The sequence below is a fragment of the Mustela nigripes genome, chromosome 3 (genome assembly GCF_022355385.1).
Source record: "Mustela nigripes isolate SB6536 chromosome 3, MUSNIG.SB6536, whole genome shotgun sequence".
NCBI classification, from domain to species: Eukaryota; Metazoa; Chordata; class Mammalia; order Carnivora; family Mustelidae; genus Mustela; species Mustela nigripes.
In genome coordinates, this window is record NC_081559.1 from 60856088 (window position 1) to 60877979 (window position 21892).

Genomic DNA, 21892 nt, shown 5'->3' on the forward strand with positions numbered 1-21892 from the left:
CCTTACTTGAGAGGAGAGAAACAAAGGCAGTAAATTGAAAGAAATTAATGGATTGCCTGAAAACCAAACCAAAAGTTCTAACTAATCATTGATTTTTTTCTTAAGATTTTATTTATTTATTTGACAGATAGAGATCACAAGCAGGCAGAGAGAGAGAGAGAGAGAGAGAGAGAGCAGGCAGAGAGAGAGAGAGAGGAGGAAGCAGGCTCCCTGCTGAGCAGAGAGCCCAATGAGGGTCTCTATCCCAGGACCCTGGGATCATGACCTGAGCCGAAAGCAGAGCCTTCAACCCACTGAGCCACCCAGGCGCCCCCTAATCGTTGGTTTTAACAAACACTTTAAATAGCCTTCTCCAACTAGAGATGTTGAAATAAAAAGAGAAGGAACTTATTCAACAGTTCTTAATAATTGACAGTAGTCAAATTATTTTTAAGTTTCAATTACCTGCATGATTTGTTCCTTCAGTTTCTTCAAGTCATTGCTCAATTATTTCCCTCTTAATGAGGCAAGGCTGACCACTGTATTTAGATTTCAGCCTAATTCCTTTACCATCCTTATTCCAAATCTCCTTAAACTGCTTTATTTTGTTTTTCTTTTCTTTTCTTTTTTTTTTTTTTTTGTTTTTGTTTGGCAATATCATTTGTCACTTTCTTAATATTATGTGATTTACTTGTGTTTGTTCATTGTTGCATTGTTTAGCTTGTATTTAGCTTTCAATCCTGCTGGCCTCACTTATGATTCTGGCTTTGGCAGAGGTCACTGGTTCCCTGAGGGTCGACCAGCTTCATGCGGTTGCAGCCTGACTCAGGCACGCGGTACCTTACTTCAGACTCACATCTTAAATTCCTGTCTTAGAGCTTCTCTGGCAGTGCAGACTGCCTTTGAGAGATTGCTGGGTACAAAATTGTAACCCGAAGGTGAGGGGACTTGATCCTGCATGGCTATTTGCGGCCAAGGGAGGTGGGTATTTTATTCCCTCAGGCAGATACTCCTGGATACATTTTACAAAGTATCCCATAGATTATAAAACAAGACACTGGCTGCCAACTTACTGTGTCCAATAATTGATTCTTCCACCATCCTTCTTTTATTCCCCCTGTCCCTAACTTTTATCCACTGAGATCATACTTCTAAATTAGCTACTTATACTTACATCAGTCTTGGATACAGGCTCTACTTTATGGAGAATTCAGGCACATAATTTTTTTTTTCCTTCTACCACTTCAGCTCCCCAAAGGTAGCTGATATATCCTAAGCATCCAGAAGATCATCTGGCATCTGACAGGCTCTCAACAGATATGTACCAAACTGAATTGAAAGTAATTTGGTTTTCTAAATACTAATTCAGGTGAGGATTAGGAATTTGTGATTTTTTTAAAAAAGATTTTTATTTATCCGTTTATCAGAGAGAAAGAGAGAACACAAGCAGCAGGCGGAGGGAGAAGCAGGCTCCCCACAGAGAAAGGAGCCAGACACAGGACTCGATCCCAGGACCCCAGGATCATGACTTGAGCCAAAGGCAGACACCCAACTGACTGAGCCACCAGGCATCCCAGGAATTTGTGATTTAATGCCAAAACAAAACTATCAAAATGATATATTACCTAATAGTTATTGAACTAGACCATAGGAGAGTTCAAGTAGGTATGGCAAAAGAGACTGGGTGTTAAAGGACCTGTATTTAGGAGGCATATTGCTAGGGGTACATGTAAATTTGAAAAATTCTTTAACCTCTCTGTGCTGTAATTGCCTCATCTCTAAAATGCAGATAATAATTATCTCAAGTTCAAAAGATTGTGAAGATTAAATGAGTTAATAAAGAGAAGAGGGGTGCCTGGGTGGCTTAGTTGGTTTAGCAGTTGAATCTTGATTTCAGTTTCAGTTCAGGTCATGATCTTGGGGTCCTGGAATTGAGCCCCACTTTGGGATCTGTGCTCCACAGGGAGTCTGCTTAAGGATTCTCTCTCCCCTATTCTCTTCTCTTCCCCCCACTTGCACACTTTCTTTCTAAAATAAATAGTAGATCTTAAAATAAATATAATATAAATAAATAAAATATAAATATAAATAAAATATAAATAAATAAATATATAACATATATGTCATACAGTAATGTGTTTGAATATATACAACATGAATGTTTACAATTATTATTGTTATTGTTGTTACTGTTTTCTACCATACATAATATGGAGATCCAGCATCAAATGAAAATAGGTGGACATTCCCAGACTTAAAGTAAATCTAACCAAAATTTCTCATCATTTTCTTATATTTTGCTTGTTTGAAGTTACAATTAGTATTTACTCTAACAAACATTTAAGCAATATAGAAATATATAAAGTTCTACAGTATGTTCCACTGCCACAGCCCTACTGGTTTCATTTTATTCAAGTATAGCTTCATGTTTGCTAATAATATCAGCCCAATTTATAAATGAATCAACCAATTCATGATAAATATTATCATTATGATATATATTATATACTAATCTATCTTGAGCTCCATTGCAAGGTTCAGACAGCTTATTTTGCCATTAGTGAAGCTTATGGACAGAACATCAAACTAAATCTCAGAATCCTGAAATTTTTTCATTTGTGAAGTAGAGATCACCATGCCTCCCCCATCATGTTTGAGAGAGAATTAAATGTCGTAATGTTCATGAAGGTGCCAAACAAAGGGTCTGACATATAGTGGAAGATCAATAGCTCTAACTGAAATCAATGCTAATTGGAATAGCACTAATTAAAATCCCACCCATACCTCATACTTTTCTGAGCTTGTTGCTGTGATTTTCTTAAGAAGATTCAAACACAAGGTTTTAGCCTGACAAATGTCTCATTAGTACTTGCTGAATAGAACTCACTTTCATGAAAATAAATGTTCCAGAGATAGGGGAAACCTTTTCATTAACCATAACAGCACCAGTTACAGAGTTATTTCAGCTGCATTTCAATTTGTAATGTAATTTAGTAAGTCACAATTAGAATTACTAAAAAGCAACCTAATCTGAGTTCTTTAAATTCTTTTAACTTGGCATTATACACTGAGCAAATGGATTTATTAAGAAAGCTGCTTGTAAGGCATGATCCCTGATTCAGATACTAACCTATGATTTACAAAGCTTAAGCATAATACATGCTGAATGTGATTTTTAAGGTAATAAAGATAAGGTAATGAATGGAACACTAGACTTTGTGTTAAAAAATTAATTTCTAACTGGATGACCTTGACTTAATCTTTACTTTTGAAGTCTATAAAATATGTGGTTATGGGGATGGAAAAGGAGATTATTATAGACATCTTCTATTTTCTTGACTGGCGTTTTGCCCAAAAAGCTCTACAAGGAAGGTCTTACATACAAGACATTATTAGCCAAAAAAACTCTACAAGGAATGTCTTACATATAAGACATTATTACTTAGGAGTTGGGAACCTCCAGTGAGAGTCAAACTAGCAGAGTACTTCCATAAATATGAAGGAGGAAAGAGGACTCCTTAGTTTCACTGCAGACAGCTGCCAACTTGAAAAAGTGCTACAAACACAATCTTTTTCTATGATAAGTTGATTTATGAATATCATTATATACCCAGCTTAGCACTTTTACTGCTTTTAGATTAAGTGCCACAAACTCATGGGATCTGTAACCTCATATGTAATAAAATTCAAGAAAAGAAGAAAAACATGACTTCCAATCATTCAGCCCTCTAATATGAATTTATTTACAATCACGTTGGCTCCTAAAACTAGCTAGTCCCAATCACAAGTGAGATAATTTAGCATAATCAAATTGTACCTTTTTATATCTGTGCTGATTAAGTGCCTGAGACCAAGCAGGTACGAAATTAAATGCTGTAGTAAATTCCAGTAACTTCATTTAGGGAGAAATGATTATCTCTAAAGTAAACCAAAATACTGTAAGAAAACACATAACATCTTTCAAAGACCGTTCTGAAGTTTGAAACAAACTTCATTTTACTTAAAATAATACTGAATCTAAAGATTTGTGTCTGCACAAAAGCTTTCACTAAAAGCATTTTCAGAATAATTCTTCAAAAATAGGATCTTAGACTCTAATTATCCCTTTCCGCAAACTTAAGAATGTATTTAGATGATTTAAGGCTACAATGTCAAAATCTAAATGACCCCAAATCCCAGAAGCGGAGATGAAAGTACTGTATTTAGGCTTAACTGTTTGGGATGATCATTTTTCAAAGGTGTTTCCTGCCCAGTTTTAAATGACAGGTGCCAAAAATGATAAGCAAACAATTCTGTCAATAGGCCACTTATGTTCCTTACTCTGTTCTTCTCAAAGTGACAAAGTGCTTTGATTCCAGCAGCGATTCCCCAGTCTGCTTTCGCCTTGGGTTTCCATTGTGACCATTAAGTGCTGAAACTGAGCCCAGAGCCCTTGATCACAAGATCTGAACACTGCAAGGGATCCTAGAGAGGTAAATTAACTTATCCCTCTGCCTCTAGGAAGGGAAAACTGTGCCCAAATACTTCCAGAGGAATAATTTTGCATCCTAATGAGAGTGAAAGACTAAGTAGTGAGAATTTCCTTCAGAAACTTGTTTGCGTACTTTTGGACTATTTCTATGCTAATGCCATTGCAACAGCAAGTAAATGTTCTAAAGTGTACAGTTGGAGGTGCCTCCCCACACTGCCAGATTAGCACATGACTCGGCTTAGGCATCTAGCTGTTACAGATTCATTAATTTGCCCGAGAAAATTCCTTTTATGGATTAAAGAACCCTTTGCAATATAACCATTTTTATACAACTTATTTTACATGACTAAATCTCTCTACTCTCAGTATTTTTCCATCTGTCCCCTCCCTTCAACTTCCCTCTCCATTCTTTCCTTCCACCTTTTTTTAATGCGGCCCTCTTTCTCCCTGGCCTCCTCTCTACACTCCACCGTGAGTAACGACGCCACTAAGCTTGAAATTTTAGCTCATTACCTTGGCACCATCTTTTCCCTGACCTTTTCTATTCTGTTGGATGCCAAATTCTGTAATTAATGCTTTAAAAATGACTCCCACATCAGTCCTTCTTTTCCATTCGGTTGTTGCTATCTCACTTCAGGCTCTTATCATGTTTGGCTTGGATATAAATTAATTTCCTTACTCTTCTCCTTGCTTTGGTTTCTCTCCAGCTCCCAAGTATGTCTTATGCACTGCTGTCAAAGTGGCCAGCATGAAGCACAGCGTGCCCTTGATCCTGCATTGAAACCTTCGCTGCTTCCACTTTATCTGCCAAGGCGTCCAAACCCTTCGACCTGGCTCTTATGCCCTTGTTCCCCAACCCCACTGCCAACACTCCGCTTATGACCCACTTCCAGCCTAACTTTCAAGCATTACCATTCTCTTTTTTCCTTTCACTTGGTGACCGCCTTCCTGAACTATGTAAAATTTCCTGAACACTCTTCAAACTTTCTTTTTTTTTTAAATATTTTATTCATTTATTTGACACAGAAAGAGATCACAAGTAGGCAGAGAGGCAGGCAGAGAGAGAGGAGGAAGCAGGCTCCCTGCTGAGCAGAGAGCCCGATGCGGGGCTCAATCCTAGGACCCTGGGATCATGATCTGAGCTGAAGGCAGAAGCTTTACCCCACTGAGCCACCCAGGTGCCCCTCTTTAAACTTTCTTAATGTATTCTAGTTGCATGTTTTTGCACTCTTGTTTCCTTCATCTAAAATTTTATTCTTTCAGTATCTACCTTTTGTAAACTGACTTCTCCTTCAATTCCTAATCAACCAACAAACAAACCAATTAACCAAATAATAACAGCACCTACACTTTATCATACTCCCCTAACTTGTCAAGACTATATTGAATATCCTGAATACATAGTCCCTGATCCCCACCCAAACGCATGCTAGGAAAGTATTATTATAACCATTTCACAGGTACAGGAAACTGCCATGCAGAAATGTTAGTGATTTTTATCCTCGGCTGCATAGTTAATGAGTGGGGGTTTGGCACATCCGGGTAGTTAACAACTTAATATTCTTTCTTCCTTTGTTTCTGTAGCAGAACCCTAACTTTTATTTTTCCAGAAGGCGTATTAACAGTGTGATCACCTAAAACAAGAAGAAAACAAAAAGTACATATTTCAATCTTCCTGATAACAAGGAGAGAGCTTTTTTTTTCTGTTTCTTCTTCCTTTCTCTCTCTCTCTCTTTTTTTTTTTTTTTAGAGAGATAGAGTGTGTGTGTGTGAGAGAGAGAGAGACAGAGCAGATACGTGACAGCGGGGTAGGAAGGGGCAGAGGCATAGGAGAGAGACAGTCTTAAGCAGGCTCTGCCCGCTGTGCGGAGCCCAATGTAGAGCTCAGTCTCATGACCCTGAAATCATGACTTGAGCTGAAATCAAGAGTTGGATGCTTAACTGAATGAACTACCCAGGCGCTCCAAGGACTGAAGTCTTCCCACATACTTCTAGCCAAAGGGACCTAACTGGTAGTCTGCTGGGGGATTGGCAACATTTTCTTGTCTCTTCCATGACTCGTTCTTTCTCCTTATCCTTTAGCAAGAGATGGCTGGGAAACCAGAATCATCTTGAAACTACCAGGATGAGAGTTGGAACACTAAGGAACGTAGAACAGAAAGATGAAAGAGCCTGGGATGTTGATGGCTCTGAGAGCCACTGCACTGACACGTGTCCAGAAATTCTTGTTGGGTAAAGAGATGATTAATTCAGTTAGCTTACACATTAGGTTTTTGGTTGTTTACACCTGAGCACAATTTCCAACTGGTGCATGTGGGAAATGTGTTTCACGCCTACATTGTGTCTCCTGGATTCTTCTTCGGGTTATGTTATCACTGACCCTGGCATGACACACATTAAACCTTACCTGAATCCCCAGCTCAGAAATAAAATTTTCTTCCTCTGTATGCCTATTAAATTCTGAGTTACTTTTGAGGACTTTATTATTTCCTCTTTTTATTTGGAATTTTTATTGTAGATTGTAAATTTCTCAAAAGCACAGTCTGTATAACTTCCTTACACGTAGAAAGCACCGAGTGAATGTTTACTGTGCTGGACTGAAATCCTTAAAACTCACTGTACAGTTTTCTGTTGTCTGAGTTTCCTATGAATTAGTTTTAATCCTCTTTAAATTTGATATAGACACAGATGCAGTCTACACTGCATGGTTTTGACTCCCATTGATTCTGTCAGGAACCAGCACCCTCAGCTCTTCCTCAGTTTCTGTTTATGGCCTCAGGGGTCTGTGGAAACAAGGCCACCTCCATATGGCTTTGCTGGGCTTCCTCATTTCCCCCTGAGCTGCTGCCTCTGATATTGCTTATAGCGCCACTTTGCCCATTCAGACTTGGGGGAGGAAATACTGCATTCATACCTTTTCAGTCCAGACTAAGACACAGATCTTTTTCTAATTACTCCTTGCACAACTAAGATCAGGGTATGCCTTTAAAGAAAAAAAAAAAAAAAGGCAGCAAAAGAGGAGGGAATGATGCAATGGAAGGAAAACACAGAGAATATTTACAACTATTCTAGGCCCAGGATCACTGGCTTCCAGCTTTGTTTTCTTGGCTGCCCCATGACCCAGGCAGTTCACCCCACAACCAGAATTTCCACAGCTCTCTATGGCTGAGAGTCCACATTGACCACCAGCCCTAGAGCAAGACTAAATATTTGTTTCCTCGCCTTATTGTAAGGCATCCTTTCCCTAGGCTACATTTCCTCACTTGCCATGACTGGTAACAGCAATATTAATTTCTTTTAAGGGACCCTCAGGTCTCACCTCTAGTAAGCCTGTAATGCTGACTAGTCTATCACTCAAAGCTGGTTTGATTTGAGTTACTCTGATATCTGCAGAAACTTTGTTATGTGATACAAAGCCTGATTATATTCTAAGTATAGTGTATAAATTACATTTGGGGTATGGCACATCATAATTGGTTTCCAACAGCTGACGAATTTTTTCAATGATACTCTAACATTGTCATTGTTGATTTTGTCAATTGATGGTGACAAAGGGATAGTGTCAATGACTTTCACAAGTAACATTTTAAATTTTTAAATGTGGGGTTGAAGTCTTGATTTAAAGAGCTAGGAAGTAAGTATAGATAAAATTTTGAGACATTTTGTGGAGAAGGAAATAAGTGGGTGTCAGGAAAGGGGTTGGAACCTGAGGGAGTTTTAGGGACCAAGTTTATGCAAAATAAAGAAATAGGAAGGAAGAGGAGGGCAGAAAGAAGGACAAGTGAAATGAAGGGGAGAAAGGAGAAGAGGAGAAAGAGAAGGAAAGAAGAAGCAAGAGATAAAAAGAGAAAGAACTTCGAGTAGAAAATATGATTTATTATGCTGGTTCGTTCATAATTTTGTAATATTTTTTGATCAGTTATTATCAACATTAAGCTGAGATAACCTTTGATAACATATTCTTTTATTTATTTTTAAATTTAAATTTTAATTTTTAAAAAGATTTTATTTGCTTATTTGAGCGGGAGAGAGCACCAGATGGGCAGGGAGGCAGAAGAAGAGGGAGAAGCAGGCTCTCCACTGAGCAGGGAGCCCAATGTGGGGCTAGATCCCAGGACCCTGAGATCATGATCTGACCCAAAGACAGACACTTAACTGACTGAGCCACCCACATACCCCTCCTTTAAAATTTAAATACACTTAGCCGACCTTTAGTAGATCATTAGTTTCAGATATAGTGTTTAATAATTTATCACTTTCATATAACACCCAGTGCTCATCACTTCACAAGCGCTCCTTAATGCCCATCACCCAGATATCTCATCCCCTCTAGCTCCCCTCCAGCAACCCTTAGTTTGTTTCCTACAGTTAAATGTGTCATTGTTTTTCTCTCTCTGATGACTTCCCATTTTGTTTTCCCTCCCTTCCCTTATTGTCCTCTGCCCTGTTTCTTATGTTCCACGTGCAGTTGAAACTGCATGATAATTGTCTTTCTCTGATTGACTTGCTTTGCTCAGCATAATACCCTCAAGTTCCATCCATATCAATGTAAATGGTAAGTATTCATCCTTCCTGATGGATGAGTAATACTCCGTTGTATATATGGACCATATCTTCTTTTCCGTTCTCCTGTTGATGGACAGTTCAGCTCTTTCCACAGTTTAGCAATTGTGGACATTCCTGCTATGAACATCGGGGAGCATGTGTCCCTTCTTTTCACTACATTTGTTTCTTTGGGGTAAATACCCAGTAGTTCCATTGCTGGGTTGTAGGGTAGCTCTATTTTTAATTTCTTGAGGAACCTCCATACTTTTTTCCAGAGTAGCTATACCAGCTTGCATTCCCACCAACAGTGTAAAAATATTCCCCTTTCTCCACATCCTCACTTTGATAACATATACTGATATTAAACTACTGTAGTACAAAATTGCAAAACATATTATTATTTTAAATCTTTAAAAAAATGTAATACTCCAAATGGTGCTCCATGGGACTGAAGCTAATGCAACAAGAAGTTGTTGAGCTATTTGGCCTTGGAATTCATTCAGGAAGAGAGAGTTGCCAACTCAGCTCTGCCTTACCAACAAGAGATGAGTTTGCTTCGTTCTTCTCTAACCTCCAGCACAGAAGGCAGGCTGTCTGTAGCCTTTGTAAAATTAAGGAAGTTCTTCCCTTTGAGAACAAGACTCCCCCCGCCATTTGCTATTGATCTCTTGCTGAAATCCTAACATGATAGAATAACCACTGACAAGAAGGCAAGTAATGAAGAGAAATTAAGGAATGCATTTTAATGATGATTTTTATAGATAAATTCATAATGATTTTTGGTTAGCATATAGACTTTCTTGGTTGACTAAATGATCAATGTGATAAATTCATTACATTCTCTCAAATTCTAGAATATTTTATTTTTTGGAGGTAATTCTTTCAACTTGAGTGATTCTTGAACATTTAATTTATATTTTTTGAGGTCTTTGAAATATATCAATTACCATGAAGAATATAACTGACTCGTAAGATTATCTGAAGTCATGTGAGCAACCTCCTGGTATTGTATGTGATGTACAGTGTTCATGAATAAAAAAAGAAAGCTCAAGAGTATGTCTTTGAAGAGAAATTATTTAGCAATTAAGGTGGAATATGAAGTTGGAAGCCTCCTTCTATGTTTTTTTGTTCCTTGCTAGAAGAAAGCCTCTGATTACGAAGCCTACTTGTTCCTCTGTTGTAACTGTCACTGCCTCCTGCCAGTCTTTTAGTAGAAGAGGGGGGTCAAATGATTCTTTATTAATAAATTCTCATTCCTCTCCTTCCTACCTCTTTCAAGTTTTAGTATCATAGAATTGATGTTAAATTGGTATCTATGCTATCTTATATACCACCTCAGATGTAGTAAGCTGAAATTTTGTTGGTTAAATGTAAATACTGCTGCCCCCACCACCCAGATTTCCTGCCTCCAAAAGTTTATGCAATTCTGTGCATAGTGGGATCTAATCTTTCCCAATGTGTTCTACTTAATCACCTGCATGTATATTCTATCATTCAACATGTAGCCAGGAAAAGAGAAGCCACCCTCAATCTTTCAAATGGAGGGAATTAATACACGGAATTGATCACTCTAATCACTCTTAGTCTGAAAGGACAACAGATGAATATGTGGTCAACAGAAACCAGAAGCTGGACTGAGAGTAGAGCTAGGACCATGATAAGCAGTGATTGCTGGTGACAAGGGCTGGGGATGCTACCAGCAAGAGTTAGAGCCATTGAGGAGACATACATACGGTCATTCCTTTGGACACCAGAAGAGAAGAAATACCCTCACTTCTCCTTGCAAGAAAATCTTAGGATAACAGAATCTTGCTTGTGTCTTTCAAAGACTTCTTCTGGGTATTGATACTGAGGACAGGAATTAGCCATTAGCTAAACTGAATTTTGTTCAATAGTGACAGTTGGCAAGGTCAGAGTCAATAAATAGAAAGATTGTTTCATAAGAGAGATCAGATAATATTTGTCCATGTGGTAAAGCAAGGTTGTCTTTTTATCCTTTTTTACATTAAAATGTAAAATGTAATGATTTTGTGCAAATTTTGAAAGACTTTTTTTATGCCCTCCCACTTGCCACTCCGTAATACAGAGAATAGAAAGTTACTAATAGCTGTATTTATTTATACTTTCTAGTGCGAAACTCTGTTCTAAGAGATTTACATATATTAATGCTCTTAATTTTCAAATCAATCTCATGAGGTAAGTAGAGTAACCCATTTTATGGAGAGGAAGTTGAAAGACAGGTTAGCTAAGGGCACACTACTACATATAATGACATAGTTTTATTTTAGGGTACTAGAAGTGAGTGGCCTTTGTAATCAACTTTGCTATGCGATTACTTCCACAAAAAAAAGATCCTCTGATTAATTCTGAAATGGAACACTGTTGTTTTTTTTCCTTGTAGACATTGCCCACATACCAACACCTTAAACCAAGCCACCATCCTCTCTTACCCATGCCACTACAGTGGATTCTGAAATCATCTTGTCCCTCCCATTCTTGTCCTCCTCAGTCTATATTCAGCAGGGCAGCCAGAATAACCTTTTAAAAATGTGGTTCCTCTTCTCAAAGCTCTCCAGTGGCTGTCCGTTGTTTTTTGTTAGTAACATTGCTTAAAAATACTATACAATGGGTTTTATTGGGCAGGCATAACCCAGTGAGTCTGAAGTCTGTTGCTTTCCTGACATGACTAGACAGACATTTACCTACCCATCTCCACTTGAAAGGACATTGTCTTTACCTTTTTTTATACTCAGAAGCCATAGACAGGCTCTGTAAATGAGTCAGTAAAGTCATCCTGAAATTATCCTCACCTTCTACCTATGAAAAGAGAATTGATCCCTGGGCAGCAGAGTTTCAGAAAGTCTGGAGACTTGAATGTGAGTCTCAACTCATCCCTAGAGACCCCCTGAGGGCTTGTGAGTCTGCTGCAGCTTCTGGCAAAGTAACAGTCATTTTGTAATGTCTCTCAATGGTGCTATTTGTTTTGGCCTTTCCTGGATAAATTTGGTGCCCAGCCAGGGCAACAAAGGGCACTCCTCAGAATAGAGTTGGAAAAGGCAGCTGGGGTGAATCTCTAAGTAGAAGAGAGGGATGTAGGGTAAAGGAAACTGGCTAAGGACCCAGATGAGCTAAAATTCACAACTTACTTGCTTATATTTGAACAAACAGCAAAAGCCAAAAGAATGCTACAACGGGCCTTCACACAGTGGGAGAAATGCTTAGTCCCTGGGGTGCCCTACATTTCATCCTTTTGGCAGTGAACCATGCCAGGATTTCAGCCCAAGTGCTGCTCTTAACTAGCAAAATAACTTAGGTGTTTCATATGTATGATTAATGAATAAGAGACAGTATGAAAAGCTTGACACCATCTTTGGCCTGTCTAGTTGTATTCGTATTTCTGAGAAATAAGAAAGAAATTTAACTGGTATTGAAATATAAGGAATATTTAACTGGATGATAAAGAAAGAGCATGATAAAATATCTTTGGCAAAAATTACGCTCTCGTAAACTAGTTGCAGCTGTTCAAAATTACTAGAATAACTCAAAAAAATGTTTTTGTTTTTGTTTTTCATTGCTTCATGAAGCTGGCAAAGGCGGGCTGTGCATGTTGACTACAACTAGAATAATGTTATTACTAGTTGTCATATTTTAATTTAAATAAGTAGCCAGAGTACTTCCCAAAACTTGATGTGTTAAATCCTATGGGTTCTATAAAAGAAATTTGAAACCTCACTCATTGTTTCAGACTTTACACAGCCAAAATAATTACTGAAGACATTTCAGCCTGCATTTTTTTGCAATTCAGAGGTCATTTGCACTGACTTTTCTTGCTCTGACTTCATGCAAGACATCATTAATCACATGTACTATTAAAATGTTAACTCTCCCTTCAAATTCTTCATTAATGTACATACATGTGTACTTAACTATATATTTATTTATTTATTTTTAAAGATTTTATTTATTTGACAGAGAGAGAGACACAGTGAGAGAGGGAACACAAGCAGAGGGAGTGACAGAGGGAGAAGCAGGCTTCCCTCGGAGCAGGGATTCCAGGACCCTGGGATTGTGACCTAAGCCAAAGGCAGACGCTCCACAGCTGAGCCACCCAGGTGCCCCATAACTATATATTTTTAAACCTGAATCAGTGAAAAGTACCTTGGGTGAAGAAAAACCTCATTTGTTTTATTGCATCTTGCATTGCAAGACATCACAATCTAGTACCTCATAAATATTTTTCCCTTTTAAATCATCACTTGGAAAATAAGTCTGTCTCACTCTTTCCATAAAGCTAAAGTTGTAGAGGTCAAACTTTTTGTAAGTAATACAAAAGAGTTTCCTCCATGAATAATCACAAGCTCATGCAATTGGAAAGGTCTTCAAGAAATGACACAGTTCTGCATGAAGCCAGATGTGTCCCCTACATAGTGACAGTCATTCTATTATTCAGATGCCCTGAGCCAGAATATCTAGACCTTCTTGCTATGGTAGCCTGTATCATATTAAATCATCTTCTGCATTGTTTTTTGTTCTAGGAAACTTTATTTAATGCTGAATTTTTTGGTTTTTCATTCCAGTTAATTAACCTACAGTGTTATATTACTTTCAAGTGTACAATATGTTAGTATATGTATTAATTTCAGTTCCATATATCACTTAGTGTCATCACGACAAGTGCTCCTCTATCCCTATCACCTGTTTAACCCATCCTTCCACCCGTCCCCTCTGGTAACCACCAGATTGTTTCCATAATTAAGAATCTGTTTCTTGCTTTGTCTTTCTCTTTCTCTCTCTCTCTCTCTCTCTCTCTCTCTCTCTCTCTCGTGTGTATGTGTGTGTGTGTTTGTTTTGTTTCTTAAATCCCACACATGAGTGAAATCATACAGTGTTTATCTTACTCTGGCTTATTTTGCTTAGCATTATACTCTCTAGCTGTATCCATGTCATTGCAAATGGTAAGATTTCATTCTCTTTTATGACTGAATAGTACACACACACACACACACACACACACACACACACTACATTTTGTATCCATTCATCAGTTGACGGAGAGTTGGGCTGCTTCCATATCTTAGCTATTGTAAATATGCTTCTATAAACACTGGGGTGCAGGTATCCCTTTGAATTGGTGGTGTTGTATCCTTTGGGTAATACTCAGTAGTGTGATTGTTGGATCATAAGGTAGTTCTATTTGTAACTTTTTGAGGATCCTCCATACTATTTTCCACATTGGCTGCACCAGTTTGCATTCCCACTAACAGTGCAAGAGGGTTTCCCTTTCTCTTCATCCTTACCAACACCTGTTGTTTCTTGTGTTGTTGATTTTAGCCATTCTGAGAGGTGAGAGCTCATTGTAGTTTTGACTTGCATTTCTGTGATGTTAAGTGACGGTGAGCATTTTTTTCATGTGTCTGTTGATCTTCTGGACATCTTCTTTGGAGAAACGTCTGTCCAAGTCTTCTGCCCATTTCTTAATTGGAATATTGGAATTTTTTTGGATGTTAGGTTTGATAAGTTCTTTATATATTTTGGATACTACCCCTTTATCAGATATGTCATTCACAAACATCTTCTCCCATTCCATAGGTTGTCTTTTAGTTTTGTTGACTGTTTCATTCACTGTGTAGAAGCTTTTTTATTTTGATATAGACTCAATAGTTTATTTTTGCTTTTGTTTCCCTTGCCTTGAGAGACATATCTTAAAAGACGTTGCTATGGCTGATGTCAAAGAAGTTACTCCCTATGTTCTCCTCTAGAATAATTATGGTTTCTGGTCTCACCTTTAGGTCTTTAATCTGTTTGAATTTTTTTTCATGTATGATGTAAGAAAGTGGTCCAGTTTCACTCTTGTACGTGTTGCTGTCCAGTTTTTCAACACCATTTGTGGAAGAGACTGTCTTTTTCCTGTTGGATGTTCGTTCCTGTTATGTTGAAGACTAATTGACTATATAATTTTGAGTTTATTTCTGAATTTTCTATTCTGTTCCATCGATCTCTGTGTCTATTTTTGTGCCAGTACCATACTGTTTTGATAATTACAGCTTTGTAATAAAATTTGAAGTCTGGAATTGTGATACTTCCAGCTTTGCTTTTCTTTTTTAATGTATCTTTGGCTATTTGGGGTCCTTTGTGGTTCCATATAAATTTTAGTATTGTTTGTTTTAGTTCTGTGAAAAATGATGTTGGTATATGATAGGGATTGTACTAAATATGTAGACTGCTTTAGGTAGTATAGACATTTTAACAATATTTGTTCTTCCAATCCATGAGCATGGAATGTCTCTCAGTTTCTTTGTGTCATCTTGAATTTCTTTTATTAGTGTTCTATAGCTTTTAGAGTATAGGTCTTTTGCTACTTTGGCTAGGTTTGTTCTTATATATCTTATTATTTGGGGTGAAGTTGTACATGGGATTGTTTTTGTAATTTTTCTTTCTGCTGTTTCATTATTGGTGTATACAAATGCAGCAGATTTCTATACATTGATTTTGTATCCTGTGGCTTTACTGAATTTGCTTATCAGTTCTAGCAGGGTTTTTTGTTTGCTCATTTGTTTTTTGTTTTTGGCGGAGTCTTTAGGGTTTTCTACATACAGTACCATGTCACCTGCAAATAGTGAAAATTTCCTTCTTTCTTACCTATTTGGATTCCTTTTATTTCTTTTTGTTATCTGACTGCTGTGGCTAGGAGTTCTGGTACTATGTTGAATAAAAGTGGTAAGAGTGGACATCCTTGTCTTGTTCCTGACCTTACGGGAAAAGCTCTCAGTTTTTTCCCATTAAACATGATGTTAGCTGTGGGTTTTTCATAGATGGCCTTTATTATGTTGAGGTACGTTCCCTCTAATCTATTTTGTTGAGTGTTTTTATTATTAATGGATGTTGTATACTTTGTGAAATGCTTTTTCTGCATCTATTGAAAGGATCATATGGTTCTTATCCTTTCTCCTATTGATGTGATGTTATCATATTGATTGATTTGTGAATATTAAACCACATTTGCAACCCAAGAATAAATTCCACTTGATTGTGGTGAATGATTTTTTAAAATGTATTGTTGAATTTGGTTTCCTAGTTGTTGAGATTTTTTTTGGCATCTGTGTTTATCAGGGATATTGGCCTATAGTTCTCCTTTTTTGTGGTGTCTTTATCTGGCTTTGGTATCTGGGCAATGCTGTCCTCATAGAATAAATTTGGAAGCTTTCCTTCCTTTTCTATTTTTTGGAGTAGTTTAAGAAGAATAAGTATTAACTCTTCTTTAAATGTTTGGTAGAATTTGCCTGTGAATCCCTCTGGTTCTGGACTTTTGTTGGTTGGAATTTACTGGCTCCATTTCTTTGCTGGTTATCAGTCTATTCAAATTTTCTATTTCTTCCTGTTTCAGTTTTGGTAGTTTACCTTTCTAGGAATTTACCCATTTCTTCTAGGTTGTCCAATTTGTTGGCCTATAGTTTTTCATAGTAGTCTCTTCCGACTGTTTGTATTCTGTGGTGTTGGTTGTCATTTCTCCTCTTATTTGTTATTTTGAGTCTTTTCTCTTTTTTTCTTGATAAATCTGGCTAGAAGTTTATCAGTTTTATTGATTTTTTTCAAAGAACCCGTTTCTGGTTCCATTGATCTGTTCTGTTGTTTTCTTTGTTTATTTTTTTAGTTTCCATTTTTTTTTTTTTAAGATTTTATTTCTTTATTTGACAGAGAGAGAGCAATAAGCAGGGGGAGCGATAGGCAGAGAGAGAGGGAGAAGCAGGCTCTCTGCTGAGCAAGAAACACAGTGTAGGGCTCCATCCCAGTACCCTGGGATCATGACCTGAGCTGAAGGCAGACACTTAACTGACTGATCCACCCAGGCACCCCAAGGTTTTTTAGTTTTTATATCATTTATTTCTGCTCTAATCTTTATTGTTTCCTTCCTTCTGCTAGTTTTAGGTTGTGGTCGTTGTTCTTTTCTAATTCCTTTAAGTGCAAGATTAGGTTGCTTATTTGAGATTTTTCTTGCTTCTTGAGATAGGCCTGTATTGCTATAGACTTCCCTTTTAGAATTGCTTTTACTGTGATGCCTCATTTTTGTTGCTAAGAATTAACCCATTCTTGCTTTGGTTTTACTCTTGGAAGACAGACAAGCTGGACCAAAAATATGCTATTACTGAGTGAAAATTCAAGGGGAGCTTCAGTGATATTTTGCTATTACAGATGTTTTAGTGCTTTTTGAATGTTAATATAAAGATGTCACATATTTAATCTATTTGAAAAAAATGTAAGGGAAGAATAATTGTGAAACCTCTCCTGAAAATGACTGAGATTCTTACATCAACACTAACCCATTTTTTAATCTAGTGTTGATATGAGAACACAACTCTTTTCCAGTAAAAGTACTCAATTTCTTAAATTAGCTCCATAAGGCTCTACGTTGTTTCCAGTGGATTAAGGCAAGTTCACATTTGAAGTACGAGGATCCTGAAACTGAGGTCAAATGTGCTCAATAGTCAATAAAACATTTTCTAAACTAAAGGCTTTCTTTAGAACTGTGATATTAAAAGCAGTGACTATGTGAAATGATAGCAAGATTATGACAATAAATGTCAACCTCAAATTATTTCCACATTAATGTTTGCATTTAGGGGATCAAATATGAAACTCTTATACTGTATTTCTGTTTCACGTTCAATATGCTCATGTGAGTAGATGTTCCTTTTTTAATTAGGGGTTTTTACATGTGAATATGAATTTTGGATTTCAATACATAATGTAAGCCTGTTGTTACTCATTGTGAAATATCTTGCCTAATCAGTTGATGAACACAAGGTTGAATAAAAGTTACTTTTAACCATAAGGCATCATTTATTTATCAAATATGAACTGTGTTCCAGTATCAGGCCATCTACTAGGTGGAGGAAGCATCGCTTGTGATTTTCAATATAAACAACCATCCTCTAAAATTTTTTTTATAGGCTATAGTAGATGTTTTGGGAAATCAATAAAACTTATGTGAGCTTTCATATTTATATATAATATATAATATTTACATATGTATATATAATATAAATAATATATATAATATATTATATGTTATATTATATTATCTGCATTATATTTAAAATTTATTTTAAGGACACCTGGGTGGCTCTGTTGATTAAGTGTCTGCCTACAGCTCAGGTCATGATTCCAAAGTCCTCGGATAAGTTTGGCATTAGGTTCCCTGCTCAGCAGGGAGTCTGCTTCTCCCTCTCCCTTGGCCCCTGCCTCTCCTCATGCATTCTCTTTCTCTTCCCCAAATAAAATAAATATATCTTTAAAACAATGTTTTTATGACATGGTTGAGTGATCTCTTAGGTTGAATTCTCCCAAAGGTGACCCTGAGATAAGAATTCATATATAAATGTTGGATTTATTATGGAAGTGCTCCCTGGAGAACCAAGTAAGGGAGTAGAGGAAGCCGGTCTGAAAAGGGGGAAGGAAATGAGCAAAAGAGAAATTTCAAGTTATTTCGCAGCCTCAGACTGATTCCATGGGTACTATGGAAAATAAATTACATTTATTCATTCATTAGAGGTCATAAATGGTGAAATTTTAATTATATTATCCTCTTTTTCATTTATTATTAGGAATACTTTAATAAAGAGAAATTTTCTCCCACTGATTCTTTGGTTACCTAGTGATATAGCTTGTAAAGGAAAGACTACCCAAATACTTGATTTCTTCCTTGCTTATTAGTTTCAGATAATACACTCATTCTTTCCAGTCCTCCAAAGATGATAAATGAGTTATTTGTTGTTGTAATTGTTGTTTTTATAAACACATACAGGATTTAGTTTAACCCACTGCTATTATCCTAGTTGGTACTCATGCTGTCTCATCTTTGACCAATGGAAAAAGCCCTTCAAGTTGACTTCCAAGTTCTTTTGATGGCTTTGCTTGCTTGTTTTCTGTTGTCAAATGATGCTCTATTCTTACCTTGCACATTCCTGTTCCACTTCTGCATTGAGGCATTTTTCCAAGGAGGCCTTGTTCGTTTTAGTGGGAAAGGTTTTTGGAGACCACAGTTAGACATTGCTGTGCTAAATATGTTATTAAGTATGGGTACTTACTTCTAGGCCTTTGCCATGGACAAAGCCAGGAAATAAGTTTTTAATTCTTTTAAGATAAAATACTTTCAAACTGAAGCATATATTAATATACACATCTCAACTTAATATATATAATACCCTCTTCAGATTATATAACTTACTAGAACAACTCACAGATATCAAGAAATTTTGCTCGTTCTGACTGGCTTATAATGAAGGGTACAACTTAGGAACAGCTGAATGAAAGCGATGCATAGGCAAAGTATTGGGGGTGGTGGACGATATAGAGCTTTCATACCCTCTCCAGGCATACCAACTTCTCAGTGTTAACCAACCAGGAAGCACTTCAAATCCTGTTGTTTGGAGTTTTATGGAAGTTCTTTTTTTTTTTTTTTTTTTAATTTTATTTATTTGACAGACAGAGATCACAAGTAGGCAGAAAGGCAGGCAGAAAGAGAGAGGCAGAAGCAGGCTCCCCACGGAGCAGAGAGCCCGATGCGGGGCTCGATTCCAGGATCCTGGAATCATGACCTGAGCCGAAGGCAGAGGCCTTAACCCACTGAGCCACCAAGGTGCTCCTGGAAGTTCTATAACTTAGGAATAATTGATTAAATCATTAGCCATTGGTGATTAAGTTCACCCTGTTTCCCCTCCCCAGAGGTTGAAAGTAAGGATGATAGTTCAACCTTCTACTCATGTCTTTTTGGTGAACAATCCCCAACGTGAAGCTATCTAGGAGCCCCTAGCCACCAGTCATCTTATTAGCATACAAGAAGACACTCTTATGACCCCAGAAATTCCAAGGGTCTAAACACTCCTATGTCAGGAATCTGGGTCAAAGACCAAATATTAGAAGAGAAGATGCTCTTAGCATCTCTATCACTTAAAAAAATATTATGAGGGTTTTAGGGACTCTGTGTCAGAAATTGGAAACAGAGACCAAATACGTATTTCTCATTATCGCATAATAGTATTATCCTAATTTTGGACAAAATCTACATAGAAAAATGACTAAAAGGAAATAAATCAAAATATTAACCATAATATGGCAAAATATTAGCAAAACCAAAATATTTTATTTACAATGTGCAGTTTATAATTTTATAATAAAAGTACTTTAAAAGACATGAATAAATTATAATTAATTCAAATCTAGATTATTTGTGTAAAGTATTATCTTCCCTTGAGCTGAAGGATGACTTTTATGAATATCATTGAAAAATCTTAAAAATAATTTATTTGGCTGGGGTGCCTGGGTGGCTCAGTGGGTAAAGCCTCTGCCCTTGGCTTGGGTCATGATCTCAGGGTCCTGGGATCAAGCCCCACATTGGGCTTTCTGCTTGGCCGGGAGCCTGTTTCCCTCTCTTGCTCTGCCTGCCTCTCTGTCTACTTGTGATCTCTCTCTCTGTCAAATAAATAAATAAAATCTTTTAAAAAAATAATACATTTGGCTATGTAAAATTAGAAACTTGTTAGGTAAAATGATGATTAACAAAATTAAAGGTAAATATTAAATTTAAAAAATTATTTTATGTGTTATTCATAAAGACATGATATCATTTCATCCAAAAAAAGCAAAAACCACAATGAGAGAAAATAAATAAATGTAATATATATACAGTAATTCATGTTATCAATAAACATGAAAAAACTCTCATAGATACCTAGTATATAATAATTTCTTCATTTTATGGATGAAAGAAATAAAGATCAAAAAGGTTAAATCACTTGCTTACATGAATAAGGACAAAGTTGAGATTCACTCTTCTAACTTTGGACTCAGACCTCATGACCTCTCACACTGATGACTGAGGAAATCTGAGTGGCTATCATCTAGATAGGAATTTTTTGTGGCTCCCCCTCATAGTCAATAGTTCTTGAAGTTAGAATGAGGGAAGTTCTCCATTTTCTGAATACCAGACCCTAACTAAATTTAAATTACATTATATTATTCAGTTATTTTTTGCTTCAAAATAAAGCATTTTTTCCATTAAACTTTTAATGTTAACAAAATGATTACATGTTCATCTTTATTTTAAAAAAATGTATTTTAAGCTGTTCTTCAATTGGAGAACATATCTTATGATAGTATTTGCTTTAATCAAACTGCTTAATCTAGAAACAACATAAAGAATATTTTTGGTGACTTTCATACATTTACATATTAAGTTATCTTCTCCATGCATTATAGCAAATATAAATGATATGTTCAGGCTTTAAATATTTAATGCAGTGGTAATCCACGCCACTCTCCACTCCCCAGATATGGTCATAAATTCAAAGCATATTTCCATGCTAAAAACTTTCTGACTTATTCAGTAGGGCTTTTTGCATACAAACTAGAAGTCAACAGGATGTCTTAAAATTATTCCTTTGTAGCATTGTTAAAAAGAAATTGCCATTTTGATCTAAAGAAAAGGTATGACTGGTTTGTTTCAATTTTAGACAATGTTGGGAAAAATACCTCATTTTCGATTGCATGATTATACTGGAAAAAAACACAATAAACAGAAATGGGCTTCAGTGTTATAGCCACAGGTCAATGATTTACAATCATTTCCCCCCTCAAATCCTCAGAAATATGTTATCACAATTCTTATCAGTAACAGAAGCACTAGTGTGGGCATACTAGACTCTCCAGGAGGTGCTTTTTCTTTAACCAATTTTCCTAGCTGATTCTGATAAGCTCCCTACCGAAAGGGAAGGCCCTGTACGCTAGTGCTTTTCCATTTTGAACAGGAACCACCTTGGGCTGTTACAGTGCAGATTCTGGTTCAGTCCGTTTGAAGTCAAGTCTGAAATTTTGTCAATTCTAAAGAGCTCCCAGGCACTG